Source organism: Talpa occidentalis, unplaced genomic scaffold (assembly GCF_014898055.3).
Source record: "Talpa occidentalis isolate TD23 unplaced genomic scaffold, MPIMG_talOcc4v2.1 talOcc4.7, whole genome shotgun sequence".
In the NCBI taxonomy this organism is placed as follows: Eukaryota; Metazoa; Chordata; class Mammalia; order Eulipotyphla; family Talpidae; genus Talpa; species Talpa occidentalis.
In genome coordinates this window covers 11,458,432-11,474,950 of record NW_023605083.1, presented here as the reverse complement: position 1 = coordinate 11,474,950, position 16,519 = coordinate 11,458,432, and the positions used below count along the sequence as shown (strand labels likewise).

Sequence of the window (16,519 nt, the reverse complement as noted above, 5' to 3'; positions counted from 1 at the left end):
CGGTTGAGCGCTGGGTTGCGAAGCTGCCCGCGGCCTCTGCGGCGCCGGTTCGATCCCCGGCTGCTCCCCGGCCACCAGAGGAGGGTCCCACATGGCGCGCAGACCTCTCCTGCCGCCTGCTGCTCCCCTCAGCAGTGTACTTCGGTCCTTTTGCCTGCTCTGCTCCCTGCTCTGGCTCTGGTGAATTCTCTCACCCTCCCGCGCCTCTGACTGTACCCAGTGCATGTAAAAACAAAACAAACAAACAAATAAAATAAATAAATAAAACATGCCTCTATAAAAAAAATATTAAAAAAAATAAAAAATAAAATATACAGTGAAAAAGGCTCAATTACACTGAACGACAAAAAAAAATATCTAATGATGATAAAAGGTGAAGACATATAAATGAGTAAGCACTCCCCTGAAATGATACTGGAAATAGATTTTTTTTTGTTAACTTTCCAGAAATCACAGACTTTTCACAGTTTTCTACAGTTAAAAAAGCACTGACAAAAACTGTGCTACCTTTATTTTTTTTTTTTTTTTTTTTTTTATAGAGGCGTGCTTTATTTATTTGTTTGCTGGTTTCTTTGTTTGTTTTGTTTATACATGCACTGGGTACAGTCAGAAGCGCGGGAGGGCGAGAGAATTCACCAGAGCCAGGGCGGGGAGCAGAGCAGGCAGAAGGACCGAAGTACACTGCTGAGGGGAGCAGCGGGCGGCAGGAGAGGTCTGCGCGCCATGTGGGACCCTCCTCCGGTGGCCGGGGAGCAGCCGGGGATCGAACCGGCGCCGCAGAGGCCGCGCGCAGCTTCGCAACCCAGCGCTCAACCGCTGCGCCACCGGGGAGGCCCTGTGCTACCTTTAAAAGAAAAAAATACCCAAATGCATGATTAAGAACTTTTGACAATATGGTTTCACTTTCTTTTCTTTTAACTACTGAAATATTTAAAATTCTGGGGGCTTCCCTGGTGGAGCAAGGGGTTAAGTCTCAGCACTATGAAGTTATCCTCAGTCTCTGCAGCAGGAATTTGATCCCAGGCCAGGGAGGTGACCCACGTGGCACAGCAGACCTCTCCTGTCTCGCCCACTGCTCCCCTCAGCAGTGTATTTCAGTCAGTCAACCTGTTCTGCTACCCACTTTGTTTTTGGTGAATCCTCTTACCTCTCACATCTCTGGTCTACACCCCAGTTCTTGTATGCATAAATAAATAAATCTTTCAAAATTTTTTTTTAAAAATCCAGATAGTTTCATTTCTAATCTATTACGTTTAATGTTATCAGTTGCTATCTGGTTCTTGTTGTGGCTCTGATGTATTCCAAAGTTAGTATTATGTAACAAAGCATGGGGTAAATATGGTTTATTCCACTGACCTTGTATTCAAGGCCATGAGTCTAAAAACCTACTAACCAGTGCTCTTTGATTCTTCTTTGAAAGCAATGATATGGGCCTCCCAGGTGGCGCAGCGGTAGAGCGCTGGGTTGCGAAGCTGCCCGCGGCCTCTGTGGCGCCGGTTCGATCCCCGGCTGCTCCCCGGCCACCGGAGGAGGGTCCCACATGGCGCGCAGACCTCTCCTGCCGCCCGCTGCTCCCCTCAGCAGTGTACTTCAGTCCTTCTGCCTGGTCTGCTCCCTACTCTGGCTCTGGTGAATTCTCTCACCCTCCCGCGCTTCTGACTGTACCCAGTGCATGTATAAACAAAACAAACAAACAAATAAATAAATAAAAACATGCCTCTATTAAAAAAAAAAACAAAACTTTAAAAAAAAAAAAAAGCAATGATAGATGACCATTCCTGTCATATCATTGAGTCACTCATTCAGCTGACATGTATTATGATTATCTTTCCTCTATGTCAGCCATATTCTTGTCTCTCCTTCCCTTTACCCCAAAGTTTGTAAAAGTAAGTTTGTAAAGAAGGAAAGTGAGGGTCTCCCTGGTGGCACAAGTTAAGTATCAGCACTATGAAACTATCAGCAGCCACTGTAGCATGAGTTCTATCCCTGGCCAGGGAGCTACCCACATGGCACAGCAGACCTCTCCTGTCTTGCTCACTACTCCCCTTGGCAGTGTATTTCAGTCATTCTGCCTGTTCTGGTCCCCACTCTGTCTCTAGTGAATCCTCTAATTCCCCCCACCCTGCCCCGCCCCACCCCTCTGATCTGTACCCCAGTTCTTGCATGCATAAATAAATACATTTAAAAAAAAAAAAAGGAAGGAAAGTGACCAGGTTGTTGGAGGAAGTTGGATTATGAGCTAGGTATCTAACTGAAGATGTCAGCAACATGGGGTGGAGAGAAGAAAGGCAGTGTTAGGATCAAGAAGAGTAGCAACAAAGGTGTAATAAAAATGCTTAATGAACACCTACTCTGTTCAGCTACTTTATTTGATTTTTCATTTAATCTTTCAATAATACTACATGTTAGATGTTAATACCTGAGAAGTTAAGTAAAATTTCCCAAGTCCATAGCTGGTAAATTGCAGAGCTAGGATACAAACTCACAACTTTTAGTTCGTGGTTGGAGTTGTTTGTATCAGAGATGAAGATATCTAGGAATGATTTATATTGCCATCTTGGCTGATATAAATACACATTTCCTTGAAAAGCAGGAAATTTCTAGAAAGCAAGGTAGTTTAAGTCTAGCAGATGGATAAAAGCTTCGTGGTTTAGTATAAACGAGAAAATGACAAAATAAACTTTAAGGAAACATGATCTTAAATCCAGATTTGTCCACACTACAGTTACTGGTTACAGGTGTCGCAGGGCTGTGTTCCTTTCAAAAGGCTCTAAGGGAGAGTTCATTTCCTTGCCCTTTCCAGTTTCTAGAGGCTGCTCCTGTTCTTGACTCATGACTTCTTTCTCAATCTTCAAAGTCGGCAATGTTGCATCTCTACCATTCTTCCATCTCTATCATTCTTCCATTGTTGCATCTCCTCTTGACTTTTCTTTTGCCTCCTTCTTCCACTTTATTTTTTTTTAAAGATTTATTTATTTTATTTATTTTATACAAGAACCGAGCTGAGGTACAGGCCAGATGTGCAGGAGGGTGAGAGGATTCACCAGAGACAGAACGGGGAACAGAACAGGCAGACTGACGAAATACACTGCTGAGGGGAGCAGCGGGCACAACAGGAAAGGTCTGCCGTGCCATGTGGGACCCTCGCCAGCCGGCCGGGATTGAACTGGCGCTATAGAGGCTGCAGACAGCTTCACAGCGCGGCACTCAACTGCCTGCACTACCAGGGGAGGCCCTCCTTCTTCCACTTTAAAGGACCACTTCTGATTACATTGTGCTCACTAGATAATTCAGGATACCCTGTTAAAGTCAAATGATTAACAACCTTAATTCTATTTTGCAACTTTAATTTTCCTTTGTCAAGTAATTAATATATTCTCAAATTTGAGCAGTTAGAATGTGGATGTTTGGGGTGGGGAGGAAGAGTAGTATTTTTTTTGCTTACTGTATGATTAGTGGCAGAATTTGGAAACCGTTTAAAAGTCTAAGGAGGAAATGAAAATCATTTGTACTTCCAAGGAATACACACATGATAAAGCTGTAATGGCACTAAGATGAAAAAATTCTGAAGAAAAGGGTTCTAAGAGTTGCTCAACAATGTGAATGTGCTTAGTGCCACAGAATGTACTTAAAAATAGTCAACATAATAAACTTTATGGTATATTTCACAACAGTTAAAAAAAAACACCTTAGTGATGGTACTATAGTCACAGTATTATGACCCATTCCCCCCATTTAACAATGTAACAAATATGTCTCATTACATTTTCTTCTGAAACATTATTTTTTTTTTTTTTATAAATCTTTATTTATTTATTTATTTTTTTAAATAGAGGCATGCTTTATTTATTTGTTTGCTGGTTTGTTTGTTTGTTTTGTTTATACATGCACTGGGTACAGTCAGAAGCGCGGGAGGGTGAGAGAATTCACCAGTCAGAGCGGGGAGCAGAGCAGGCAGAAGGACCGAAGTACACTGCTGAGGGGAGCAGCGGGCGGCAGAGGAGAGGTCTGCGCGCCATGTGGGACCCTCCTCCGGTGGCCGGGGAGCAGCCGGGGATCGAACCGGCGCCGCAGAGGCCGCGGGCAGCTTCGCAACCCAGCGCTCAACCGCTGCGCCACCGGGGAGGCCCTGAAACATTATTTTTAATAATCATATACAGTATTCAATGATATGGATATAATTCTTTAGGTATTTGTATTTTCAATTTTTTATCTTTAAATGTCATAGATTTTAACACTATTTTTATTGATTCTTGTTTATTGTATGTGACTTATTGATGGAATATATCATTCCAGTGAATCTCTCATTTATTTAAAATAGTGGAAGTCTTGTCTTAGACTATATTCCTTAATTATTCAAGTAGTATTAATTTTTTTAAAAAAATATTTATTTATGCATATAAGAACTGGGGTGTAGGCTAGAGATGTGAGGAGGTGAGAGGATTCACTAGAGACAGAGCGTGGAGCAGAACAGGTGGGCTGACTGAAGTACACTACTGATGAGAGTAGCCAGCCAGACAGGAGAGGTCTGCTGTGCCATGTGGGGTCAGCTCCTTGGCCGGGGATTGAACTAGGGCTGCGGTCGCTGCGGATAGCTTCGTAGTGCTGAGACTTAGCCCCCTGCACCACCAGGGAGGCCCCTGGATGTACTTTGTAAGCTTAAATTATTTGGGATGTGATAATGCAATTGTTGAAATACGTTAAGTCCTCACATCTGCTCCATTTTTCTCTAATTAAAGTGTGAAAAAAACTTTTTCTCTAATTAAAGTTATTTGAAAAACCAATAGATTTTTTTTAGGGCTATTTCTGGGGTATAGAACTATTATTATTCATAGGTACATAAGCCCAAGTCATCAAGGCCAGTTCTGGAGTGAGTGCCGTATCTTAAAATACTATAAGGAGTCCTAAAAGCTAGCTATAAGCAATAAATCTTGTGTCTCTGATTATTCATATAGACTATTTTCCTGCTTATCTCTTTATTCATTCTTTGATTATTATCATTTTGGTAAGAAAAAAGACAAAAGGAACTTAAAAATAACATGTATAACTCCTGAAGAGACCCAGCATGACTGAGTAGCTCTAGATGAGTAACCCACATGACTTTAGAAGCCATTTTAGTTTAGCTAAGACAAGGGAGGTCGGGGAAGAATACTCATTAGGTCTTTCTGTTTTCCTCCTCCTCTTACTCCCCAACCCTCTTTATAATTTATTAGGACACTGCTCTCGGGATCACGTCTCTCCTCTGACTCAAGCTCAGTCCTTCCCATTCCTAATCCCGTCATGTTTGGCCTAAAGGCCTAGAAAAGAAATCTGGATAAAGAATGTGCTGAGTAACTGCAAAAGACTTCAGAGGAGCCCATTCTGATAATGTTAAGGCAGTGGCCCCAGCCAGATAAGATACCGGAGCAGAGCACAAAGAGAAGAGTGTGCTAATGCTCCCTGTGGAAAATAGGATACCATGGGTTATATAAATACCAAATGAGATGAATAAATAAATAAAGCAGATCTAGTGTTTGTTGATGTCATTTTTAAAATGCTTTCTGGAAAACAAACTAAAAAGTCTTGCAGGAGTGATGCACTGAGTCTTCAAATGTTTTTAAAAATTGATGAATTTATAAGCAGTTTGCTTGTCGGCAACATGTGGATTATACATTGGCAAAGAAGAGGAGGCTTGAATTTTCATGAGGTGAAAGCTATAGAAGGAATTTCGGAGCAACTTATTTATTCTACTTGGTAAAATAGAAAGCTATGAAATTGGTTGTTTCTCCTAGATACTCAACTATGAAGTTGCCAAAACTGAGACTGGGAAACTATAGGTAAGTCAGTTAGTTTTTCTGGACTTTAATTTCCCCATCTTTCAAATGAGTTTGTTAAAATAGATGATCTCTAAAGATTTTCCTCGGCCCCAAACTAGGAGTCCATGAAATACTTTAAAACTTTTTTATTATGGAAAATTTTAAAAAGACATAAGAGAACATAGGAACCTTCAATTACTAATCATTTCATTTTAATATATGTCAATTTTCTCTTACTAAAGCCCAACTACTCATATTCCCACTTCCATTTCATTATTTTGAAGCAAATCCTAGGTATCATAAAATACATTTTAATGAATTCTCTTGGAACAAAGATAGTCTACAAATAAGAGATCAGATAAAGTCTACTTTTCTGCTTCTCTTACTACAATTACAACAGCTATTATTAAGGTATTAAACTAAGCTTGGAGGAACATTATAGGATACTGTTATATTCAGTTATGTTTAGTAAAAGAAGAGCTACCATTAATGAGCACTTGCTATTTTCTAGGTATTATTGTGTTGTATTAGTTATTTAGTGCAGGGTAACAAATCACTCCCCAAATTCTGCAGCTGGAAACTAGAAATATTTATCATCTCCTGGTTTCTGTGAGTAAATTATCAGGAGCAGGTCATCTGGGGACTCTGCTCAGGTCTGCCAGAGGTATTGGTCTGTTATAGCTTTTTGTAAATTAATTGATGATCTCCCTTCTTAGGAATATCATTCTACCCACTCTTAGATGAGAAAAAGTAACTTGCCTAAGGAGGAAGTAGCAGAAAATGGGGGCATCTTAGGATGTTCCATTTTAGTCATTGATCATATATATTTTTTTAAGATTTATTTATTTATTTATACAAGAGCTGAGGTACAGGCCACAGGCACAGGAGGGCGAGAGAATTCACCAGAGACAGAGCGGGGAGCAGAAGAGGTAGATGGACCAAAGACACTGCTGAGGGGAGCAGCAGGCAAGACAGGAGAGGCCTGCCATGCCATGTGGGTTTCTCTCTGGCTGGCCAGGAATGGAACCTGCACTGCAGAGGCTGCGGACAGCTTCACAGCACTGTGCTCAATCCCCTGCGCCACCAGGGAGGCCCATCACCTGTTTTTTTAAAACCTATAATATATTAGTTACTTTGTTAAGGATTGGGGATCCAAAAGATAACATGTCATGTTAATACATATATGCAACATTATGTGAGCCCTGTTCTTACAAAGTTTACAATCTAGTATGGAATTCAGATTGTAAAAAATTACAAAAATAGTGTGAAAACCTACATTTGTGAAGATGTGAACCTATACTCCTATAACATTATTATAAACCAATGTTACTTCAATGAACATAATTTTTAAAAATTACAATTATTACAATAATCAGATTAAAGGACCGTTATAATGCTTCTGCTAAACACAAAGCTGAACACAGATTAAAAAGTATAGAAATATAAAGATCTTTGAATATTCTTGTAAAAAGCAATATTTAGAAGTTTTTGAAGATTTGTTTTATTTATTTATGCATACTAGAACTGGGGTATAGGCCAGAGGTGGTGGAAGGAGGGAGGTAGGATTCACAAAAGACAAAGTAGGGAGCAGAACAGGTGGATCTACTGACATACACTGCAGAGGGGAACAGTAAGCAAGACAGGAGAGGTCTGCTGCACCATGTGGCCTGGGATTGAACTCAAGCCACAGTGGTTGGCAATAGCTTGCTAGCACTGAGGCTTTAATCCCTGTGCTACCAGGTAAGCCCTTATAAATTTTTGAAGGCCACAAACAGATGAAAATAATGTGGCATGCTGTAGCCCTACATGCTGCAAAAAATACCTTATTTAAGGAAATTGGGGCCTCCCTGGTAGCACAGGTGTTAAAGTCTCAGCTCTCACCACCCCCCTCACCTTCTGGCCTATACCTAAGTTCTTGTGTGCATAAATAAATAAAAATAAATCTTTAAAAAAATTAAAGAAATGTTTAATATTTCCATTCAACTCATTTGCATTACTGATCCATAGAAATCTGCAGACAATAACCCTGCCCAGTCAGAAAGCAATGAAGAAATTCTACTAGAATGTCTGTATTTTCCTCCTAGGTGAGCTAAGTGATTACTCCCACTTTGTAGATAGTCAATTTTTTTAAAGATTTATTTATTTATGCCTATAAGAGCTGGGGTGCAGGCCAGAGGTGCAGGAGTGGGAGGGTGAAAGGATTCACCAGAGGTAAGTGGGAAACAGAACAGGAAGGGTGACAGAAATACACTGCTGAGGGGAGCAGCGGGCAAGACAGGAGAGGTCTGCTGCGCCATGTGGGTAACCTCCCTGGCGGGGAATCGAACTCATGCTGCAGTGGCTGCTGGTAGTTTCATAGTGTTGACAATTAACCCCTTGTGTCACCAGTGAGCCCCCCAGATAGTCAAATATTTATGGTAAAAATGAAAATGAACTAATTTCAGCCATGGACATTTAAGAGTGCAGTTGAGAAGGCTGATGAATCAAGGCCTTCCAGACCTAAGAATAGAAACCTTAAAAAGTTATGATCCACCAAACAGGGGAGGGAAAATCACAAGAGCCTGTGGTGACAGCTCACAGATAATTTGGTGGTGGGAATTTTATGGGGACTACACTTGAGGGGATAAATCAGACATTATGTAAAAATGAACAAAGATGTAAATAAATAAATAAATAAATAAATGAATAAATAAATAAATAATAATGACCCAAACACTCAAGGTTAGTCTATGACATTTTGAATAGAAAGTGGCAATAAAAATCTATGACAGTGAAAGAAATACATTTTAAAATCCTACATTGCAAATTGAAAAAAACCTGTCAATCAAATGAAGAGATTTGCTGATTTCCTCCAATTTATTTTCATTTCTGTGGGTGCAAAATACCATGAAGAGGAAAAAGCTCTAAATCTATTACTGCTAATGAAGTGTATCCATTAAGAAGTCTTTTTTATATTAAATGTTTTTACAATTAATTTGCACTTGAGGAAGGACAAGAAGTCCACAAGCTAAATTTTGATACATTAAAATTCCTTTTAAAAGTTCTGTCCAGGCTGTCATTGTCAAGGCGCTGGTTTCCACTGTGACTGAAAACTCTTGTTGATAATAACCCTTCTCTCTATTGCTGTGCATTTCTACTAAACAGATTCTGACTGTTAATGTGGTTAGGAAAATGGCTTCTGCTATTATTCATACATGCAATAAATTTCAGAAGTATTGACAACAGGGGACTATGATTTAAGTGCAATTTCACACTTTTTAGCAAAAATCCACATTGAATAAGGACTGAGTAACTCTCAGGAAAATGGCTATTCTACATGGGGACACTCACCAGAGATGCACAAACCTCACCAGTTCTAATTCTGACCTGCTATGGAATCTGCAAAGTCACTGGCCAACTTTCTCTTTTTTGCCAAGGGGGTAAAAAAAAAAAAAGCTCTCCTAATTTGTCTCTCTTTCTCACTACAATAACTCCAGAACTAGACCGCAAAATTTGCATCGAGAGATCGAACATGCTTGCCTCTGTGTAGGAGGCTGCACTTACTTCGGATGCTGGGGAAGACTTACTTAAACCACGATTTCCTTTTTCGGAGCCGGCCGAGCAAGCGACACGCAGCGCGGCCAAGGACTCTCAAAGGGGCGCTGCAGCAGAGACGGGGCTTCGAGCAGCTCTAGTCGGCAGGTCTGGATTCCCGGCCAGGAATCCCAACTCTTCCTCTGAGAATGAAGCTTCTGTTCCGAAGACCTTCATCCACCGATACTTTACCCAGTGACTGCGCCACTTGGCGTCACTTTCCCCGTCCTTGAAAATCACAGATGGAGGGCCTCCCTGGTGAGGCAAGGGATTCAGAAGCAATCTGTGACGCTGTCCGCAGCCTCTGTCTGCAGCACGAGTTCGATCCCCAGCCGCCCAGGGAGCTACCCCCACGGCACAGCAGACCTCTCCTGTCTCACTCGCTGCTGCTCCTCTCCTCAGTGTATTTCCCTCAATCTGCCTGTTCTGCTCCCCACTCGGGTGAATCCTCACATCCCCACACCTCGGTCTGTACCCCAGTTCTTGCATGCATAAATAAATCTTCCAAAAAAATAAAAAAGAAAAAGAAAATCTCAGGTGGAGCAGCCGCCACCTGCCACACGTCAAAGCAAATACACCCACAAACAGCGCCCGTCTGAGCGCTGCACGCAGGGCTGTAAAACATTGCCCGGGGTCCCTCACCCCAGTTTCTTTTCCGTTCAGGACCCACCGCCCCGCGGCGGAGGGGGGCGGTCCGCAGGCCGGCCCGGCGGGGCCCCCACGCGCCAGGGCCGGGCAGCCGCGGCCGCCGGGCACGACCCTCCCCGGGGGCGGGACTGGCGCGCCGCCCCGCCCCCGGCCCTCCCTTTCCCCCATCCCTCCCCCACGCCCTTTCCACCCGCCCCCGCAGTCGGAAAGGGGTTTGGGGGGGGAGGGAAAGTGCTGGTCTGTGGAAAGGGGCGGAAGGAGGGGGAGAAAAAGAAAACGGGAACAGAAACATGGCCGTCCGCCGTCGGGGCGGCCGCGCCGCGGGCAGCTCCTAGGCGACCCGCCGCCCGCACCCCCCGGCCGCGGTGCGCCCCGGAGCTGGCGCCGGCCGCGGCTCCCGGCCGTTACCCCGCGCTGCGCGCTGCGCCCCTGGAGCCCCAGCCCGGGAGGCCGCGCAGGCGCAGAGCGGCCCGTGCAGGCGGCGGCGGCCCCGGGAGCGAGTCCCCGCCCGGCGCTGCCGAGGGCGCCCAGGCCGCGGAGCCGGCGGTTTCATGCGCCCGGGAGGGTCTGCATCGGGCGGCCGCTGAGGCAGGAGCGGGCGACAGGTGAGTCCGCCGTGCAAGGCCCGTGGCGGGGCGGCCGGGCGCTGCGCCTCGCCGGCCCGCACCCCGGGGAGGGCAGCGCCGGGCAGGTAGCAGCGCTGCGAGCTGGGTTCCAATGGCCGGCCCGCGGGGGGTCGCCGAGGAGGCGGGGAGAGGCTGGGGCTGGCTCTCCCGGCCTAGTTTTCTGCAGTTTCCGGGGGCGGGGAGTCCCCAGTGCCTGTGGGGTAGGATGGGGGTGAGGCTGCGCCAGGAAGGGCCTCCAGCGCCGCCGCCCGTGCTGCTCAGGGCCACTCGCGTGGAGGCGCGAGGCATCTGGGCCCGAGGGAGCTCGGGGGTCAGGGCCGCCGGGGTGTTGGGTCTTGGGGTGCGGCTGGAACAGGCACGGACCCTGCGTGCGGTGATCTAGGGCCAGGGCCCTGGAGAAAGGGCGGGGGACAGTGGGGTGGAGGCAAGAGGGGCGAAGTAGGGGTCCGGCAGGTGTGTCGCAGGTGAATTGAGGGCATTGCCTCCTCCACCTTACAGTGGCCATTCCTCAGGGCGTCTTTGTTGCAAAGGGCTTTTTAAGAAGGCAGATTCCATTCAACTCCGAGTGACTAAACACAAATAAAACCGACTAATGAGCCCCTGGTGCTAAGTCTTGTAAAGAGCTGTAACTTCTGCATTGGAGATGCCCTCATGTGGTTTTTTTTTTTTTTTCCTCCCTTTTTCTGCTTCAGAGATCTTTTACCTCCCCAAGACCATGTCTCTTGAGCACAAATAAGGGACGACCCAGTTTTTAAATAGTGTTCCCCAAGCCCCATTAGGTGTTTGTTTCACACGGGAATATTTAGAGCGGTCACTTGTGCAAAGGCAAGGGAAAGTCATCTCTAGTAATCTACCCTCGTTTTGCCTCAGAGAAATTGTCAAGCATTGAAGTTTGGGAAATTGATTTATGGAACCTGCGTAATTGCGTGCAAACCGGTGTTCTAGCCACACATACTTTTGGTAGGAATAGATCATCCTTTCTGGCTTCCCTGTTTGGAAAGTGAAGGGTATAGTAAAATCGGGGAGATTGTTAGTGCTAAGGCGTTCTCAGAAATATTCGATTTGAGATGATCATGTGTTTTAAGTTATTTGAAGTGCAGAGCAGTGTATGATTTTTTTCTATATGTGATAACAACAACGTTAGTTGCAAAAGGGAAAACATCTCTGAGCATTAAAGGATACTGTTCTTGATAAATGTAACCATGTGAAAAAATCCTGTATTTTATTTTCTGACTTGTTCTTTGTATTCCTGCTTAAAGTTGGTAAATTCTCTTGATTTGAGACTGGAAACTCAGAAATGAACTTAGATTTGTATTCATGCAGATGTTCTGCCTATTACGTAAGCTTGCTTTGACTCCTTTTTCTAATAATGGCAAACTCAATCCACACTTTTCCCTTATTGGTATCTACTGTGGATTTTCTGCAAAATAGTTTGTTGGGGTTAGAGACGTGCTCTTTTGTACCTACTGATTTTAGTGAACTGATGACTTTGCCATGTAGCACCATACTAAGTGTACTACTGAGTAGACTTGTTAATTTGGACAATAGAAACGCTATGATGTTAGAAATGTTAAACTTGTATATTGGAGTAAATTTATTCCTGTATAATTTTTAAACGGTGCATTCTGGTGTTGAACGTAAATATGGTATTCTGTGGTATAAACTTGAGCTTACAGCTGAAGAAATTGGCAGTAGAGTTGGTGTGTGGAGACTGTTCTTAAAAGGCAAATGTTTTAAATTACATGGAACTGCAGTGGTGTTTAGGCTGTAACAATTCATGATGTCTGAAGTGGAAGGTGATTTGGTTGAGGTGCTATCTATAAAGAAACAAGTTAAGTATCTACAAGAAATGCTAACTTGTAGCTATATACGGGACTGCATGATAATCATCCTGCAAGGTGCAGTTTGCTTTTACATATCTACCATTTAAGGCCGAAACATCTCATATTTTTGCTACTTTCTGCCAAGGCAAATATTGGTAGCTCATTGGCTTTGCTGCTCAGTTTGACAGTTAGGTGTCAGTCCTAACCTTGCAATTTAAGTACAGGTTATAAAGTAAAAAGGAAAGCTGCTGAGTCAGAGGCAAGTTTTCATTTGGTCTGATTTGCAAAACAAATTTGTTATGTTGTGAGTTTCCAATATAATATGCTTGATGAAATTTAAATATTAAGGGCAAATATGCTTTCATAATACACAAAGTAATATTTTTCTTTATTTTAAATTATATTATAGTGATTACTACTTATTTACATAACTAATTTTGGGAGTACAACTTTGCAGCCTAATGTGTACACCTGCTTCACTCATCCACTAACAGTGGCTCCTGTACCACTGCAATGTCACATTAGCTCTTCCTCTCCTTTATATCTCTTCCCCCACCATTGTATTTTCAGTCTTACAGTTATTTTTGTTGTGTTTTTCCAGTTTAATTTCTTTGGTTATTTATATAACACAAATCAGCGAAACCATCTGGTAATTCTCTTTTGTTTTCTGACTTATTTCATTTAGCATAATCATCTTCAAGTTCCAATCATATTGCCACAAAAGGCACAATTTCATCTTTTTAAAGAGCTAAGTGGTCTTCCATTGAGTATATATACCACATCTTTATCCAGTCATCTGTTGATAGGTGAATTTCATGTCTTGGCTATTGTGATCATACTGCTGTGAACATTGGGGGGCGGGGGTGCATATATCTTGTGAATTAAAATTTTATCTTTTCTACTGGTGCTGTAATTTGTATCTACTTCATGTTGTCAGGTTGGCAGACTTGTCTTAATGGGGTGTCTTGTTGGAATTGAGATAACCTATATAAGAGTTAGAATTTGAGGAAAAAGTTTTATAGCTGAATTAAAATGGCAGCTCTTTAACATCAGTTTTTAGTAAATCCCCAAATGAAATACTTTTATCCTTTGAAATTTAAAAATGGTATTTTGTGCGAAGAAGTTAGGTAATTTAAAAACCTATTTTTTTCCTACTTAAGTCAGTACAGAATACATTTAAGTAGAATAGTGCTTAATGTTGCACTTGAAAACTTTTTTTTTTTTCTTTTTTATAGAGGCATGTTTTATTTATTTATTTGTTTGTTTGTTCGTTTGTTTCGTTTGTACATGCACTGGGTACAGTCAGAAGCACGGGAGGGTGAGAGAATTCACCAGAGCCAGAGCCGGGAGCAGAGCAGGCAGAAGGACCGAGGTACACTGCTGAGGGGAGCAGCGGGCGGCAGGAGAGGTCTGCGTGCCATGTGGGACCCTCCTCTGGTGGCCGGGGAGCAGCCGGGGATCGAACCGGCGCCGCAGAGGCTGCGGGCAGCTTCGCAACCCAGCGCTCAACCGCTGCGCCACCGGGGAGGCCCTGCACTTGAAAACTTTTAATTGAAAAAGAATATAACATGTTTAAAGGAATTCAAAAAGACGTATTGATAGTTCTTTTTTTATTTGTTGATAATATATAAAAATGCAACTTATTCTTTTATTTATTTATACATAGAAGAACTGGGGTATAAGATTTACTGAAATATGCTAAGGGAAGCAGCCAGAGAGACAGGAGAGATCTGCGGCTCCATATGTGGGTTAGCTGCCCAGGGTCACCCCTAGGCCACCAGGGGGGGCCAGCAACTTATTCTTTTGTAAATGGTAAATTTTGTCAATTGTGGCTCATTTTATTTCTCTTTTCAGTTTTTGCTCTGTATCTTATTAAATTTTCCTTTTAGTCCTAGTAGCTTTTATGTCGCTACCTTAGGGTTTTCTTCATGCATAATCATGTTTGTAGAGAAAGATGAGACAGGTTATGGTTAGTATGCTGTCTGTTTTTCCTTGCTTTTCTCCCACTAAGGAAGTAGTGCTGTTCACTAGAAATATAATGTAGGAAAAATATGTAATTTAAAATTTTCTTGTAGCCCCCCACTAGAATTAACAATTAGTGACATTAAATTTAATACCCTTTTAAGTTTTACTGTATTCAAAATATATTCTCATATATATAGTGGGTTCCCTAGGGCTGTCATAACAGATCACCACAAACCCATGTGGTTTAAAGCAAGAGTATTTTCACAGAATAGAAACTACAAATCTCAAATCAAGGTGACAGCAGGGACATATGCTCACTCTGAAGGCTCAAGGAAAGAATTCTTGCTAGCCACTTCCTATTTCTGGCAGTTGCTGGCAATCCTAAAATGCAGGGCTATTTAAGCTTTCTGTTTCTTATGTCAGTCTTGGTAATTTATGTCTTGAAGAATTTGTTCATTTCATCAGAGTTGTTTATTGCCATGAAAATTTTTATAATATTCCTTTGCTAATTTTTTTTAAAGATTTATTTATTTATGCATACAAGAACTGGGGTGCAGGCCAGAGATGGAAGGGTGGGCGCGGGCAGGGTGAGAGGATTCACCAGAGACAGAGTGGGGAGCAGAACATTCAGATCTACTGAAATACACTGCTGAGGGGCGCAGAGGGCCAGACAGGAGAGGTCTGCTGCGCCATGTGTGTCACCTCTTTGTTTGGGGATTGACCTTGTGTTTCAGTGGCTACAGATAGCTTCTTAGTGTTGAGACTTAACCCCTTGCGCCACCAGGGAGGCCCTGATTTCTAATTTTTAATCCTTTACTTTTTAGAAAAGGGCTATTTAATTTCTAAATACTTGGGGAATTTTATATCTTTCGGGCCTCCTTGGTGGTGCAGGCTGTTGAGCGCCGCACTGTGAAGCTGTCCGCAGCCTCTGCAGCGCTGGTTTGATCTCGGCCAGCCTGGGAGAATCCCACATGGTGCAGCAGACCTCTTCTGTCTCACCCTCTGCTCCCCTCAGCAGTGTATTTTGTCAGTCTGTCTGTTCTGCTCCCTGCTCTGTCCTGGTGAATCGTGTCACCCTCCTGTACATCTGGCCTGTACCCCGGTTCTTGTATAAAAATAAATAAATCTTTAAAAAAAAAGGTATCTTTCTTTTATTGATTCCAAATTTAATTCCATTGTAGTCAGAAAAGATGTTCTGTATTATATATATATTTATTTAAATTTATCCTTGTTTTTATATGCTAACATGTGATTTATCTTGGTGAGTGTTCTGTGTATACTTGAATAGAATGTGTATGTGTATTTTGCTTTTGTGGCAATGTGTTCTATAAATTGATTATGTCAAGTTAGTTAACAGTGTTTTTCAAATTTTTTTGTATCTTACTGATTTTCTATGAAGTACTGATTGAGAAGTGTTGAACTCTCTGTAATTGTGAGTTTATTTCATTTTATTTTATTTCTCGTTTCAGTTCTGTCAGTTTTTGCTCCATATACTTTTACAACCTTTCTTGTTAGATGTATACATGTTCAGGATTGTTGTGTCTTGATGAATTAATTATCTTACTGTTATTATAAAATGCTTTTCTTTATCTCCTGCTCTGAAGTCTTCATTTGCCTGTTATTAATATGACCACTTTAGCTTTCTTATGATTAAAATTGTCATGTTATAGCTCCTCTTTGTATTCATTTACCTTTTTGAAAATAGACTTTTTTAGAATAGTTTTCAATTTACAGACAAATTGCTCCTATATTTTACATCTTACATTAGTGTGATACATTTATTACTATTAATTAACTTACAATGATAATTGTTATTAACTAAAGTATATAGTATATTCAGATTTCCTTAATTTTTTTTAAGATTTATTTTATTTATTTATGCATACAAGAACAGGGGTGTAGGCCAGAGGTGCAGGGAGGTGAGAGGACTCAGAAGAGATACCAGGGAGCAGAACAGGCAGATCTACTGAAATACACTGCTTGGGGACCAGTTGGCCAGACAGGAGAGGTCTGCTGCTCCATGTGGGTTAGCTCCCGGGTTGGGGATTGAACTCGTTTTTTCAGTGGCTGCTAGTAGCTTCATAGTGTT

At 42.4% G+C, this 16,519-nt stretch overlaps 2 protein-coding genes across 5 annotated transcripts in view; one reads left to right on the top strand and one right to left on the bottom strand.

The window, feature by feature from the left end:
• The window catches only part of PLIN2 (perilipin 2), a 72,816-nt gene extending 62,795 nt beyond the window's left edge, over nucleotides 1-10,021 (bottom strand). Inside the window, exon 1 of one of the 2 annotated variants that reach the window (XM_037492114.2) lies at nucleotides 9,362-10,021. The gene's annotated coding sequence lies outside the window, so the exon portion shown is untranslated. The other variant, XM_037492110.2, reaches the window with a different exon arrangement.
• Nucleotides 10,022-10,524: 503 nt separating this feature from the next.
• The window catches only part of DENND4C (DENN domain containing 4C), an 80,678-nt gene continuing 74,683 nt past the window's right edge, over nucleotides 10,525-16,519 (top strand). For 2 of the 3 annotated variants that reach the window (XM_037495120.2, XM_037495121.2), the window contains exon 1: nucleotides 10,525-10,621. The gene's annotated coding sequence lies outside the window, so the exon portion shown is untranslated. Of the gene's footprint in view, nucleotides 10,622-13,783; nucleotides 13,838-16,519 lie in introns of those variants that run through there. The other variant, XM_054689780.1, reaches the window with a different exon arrangement.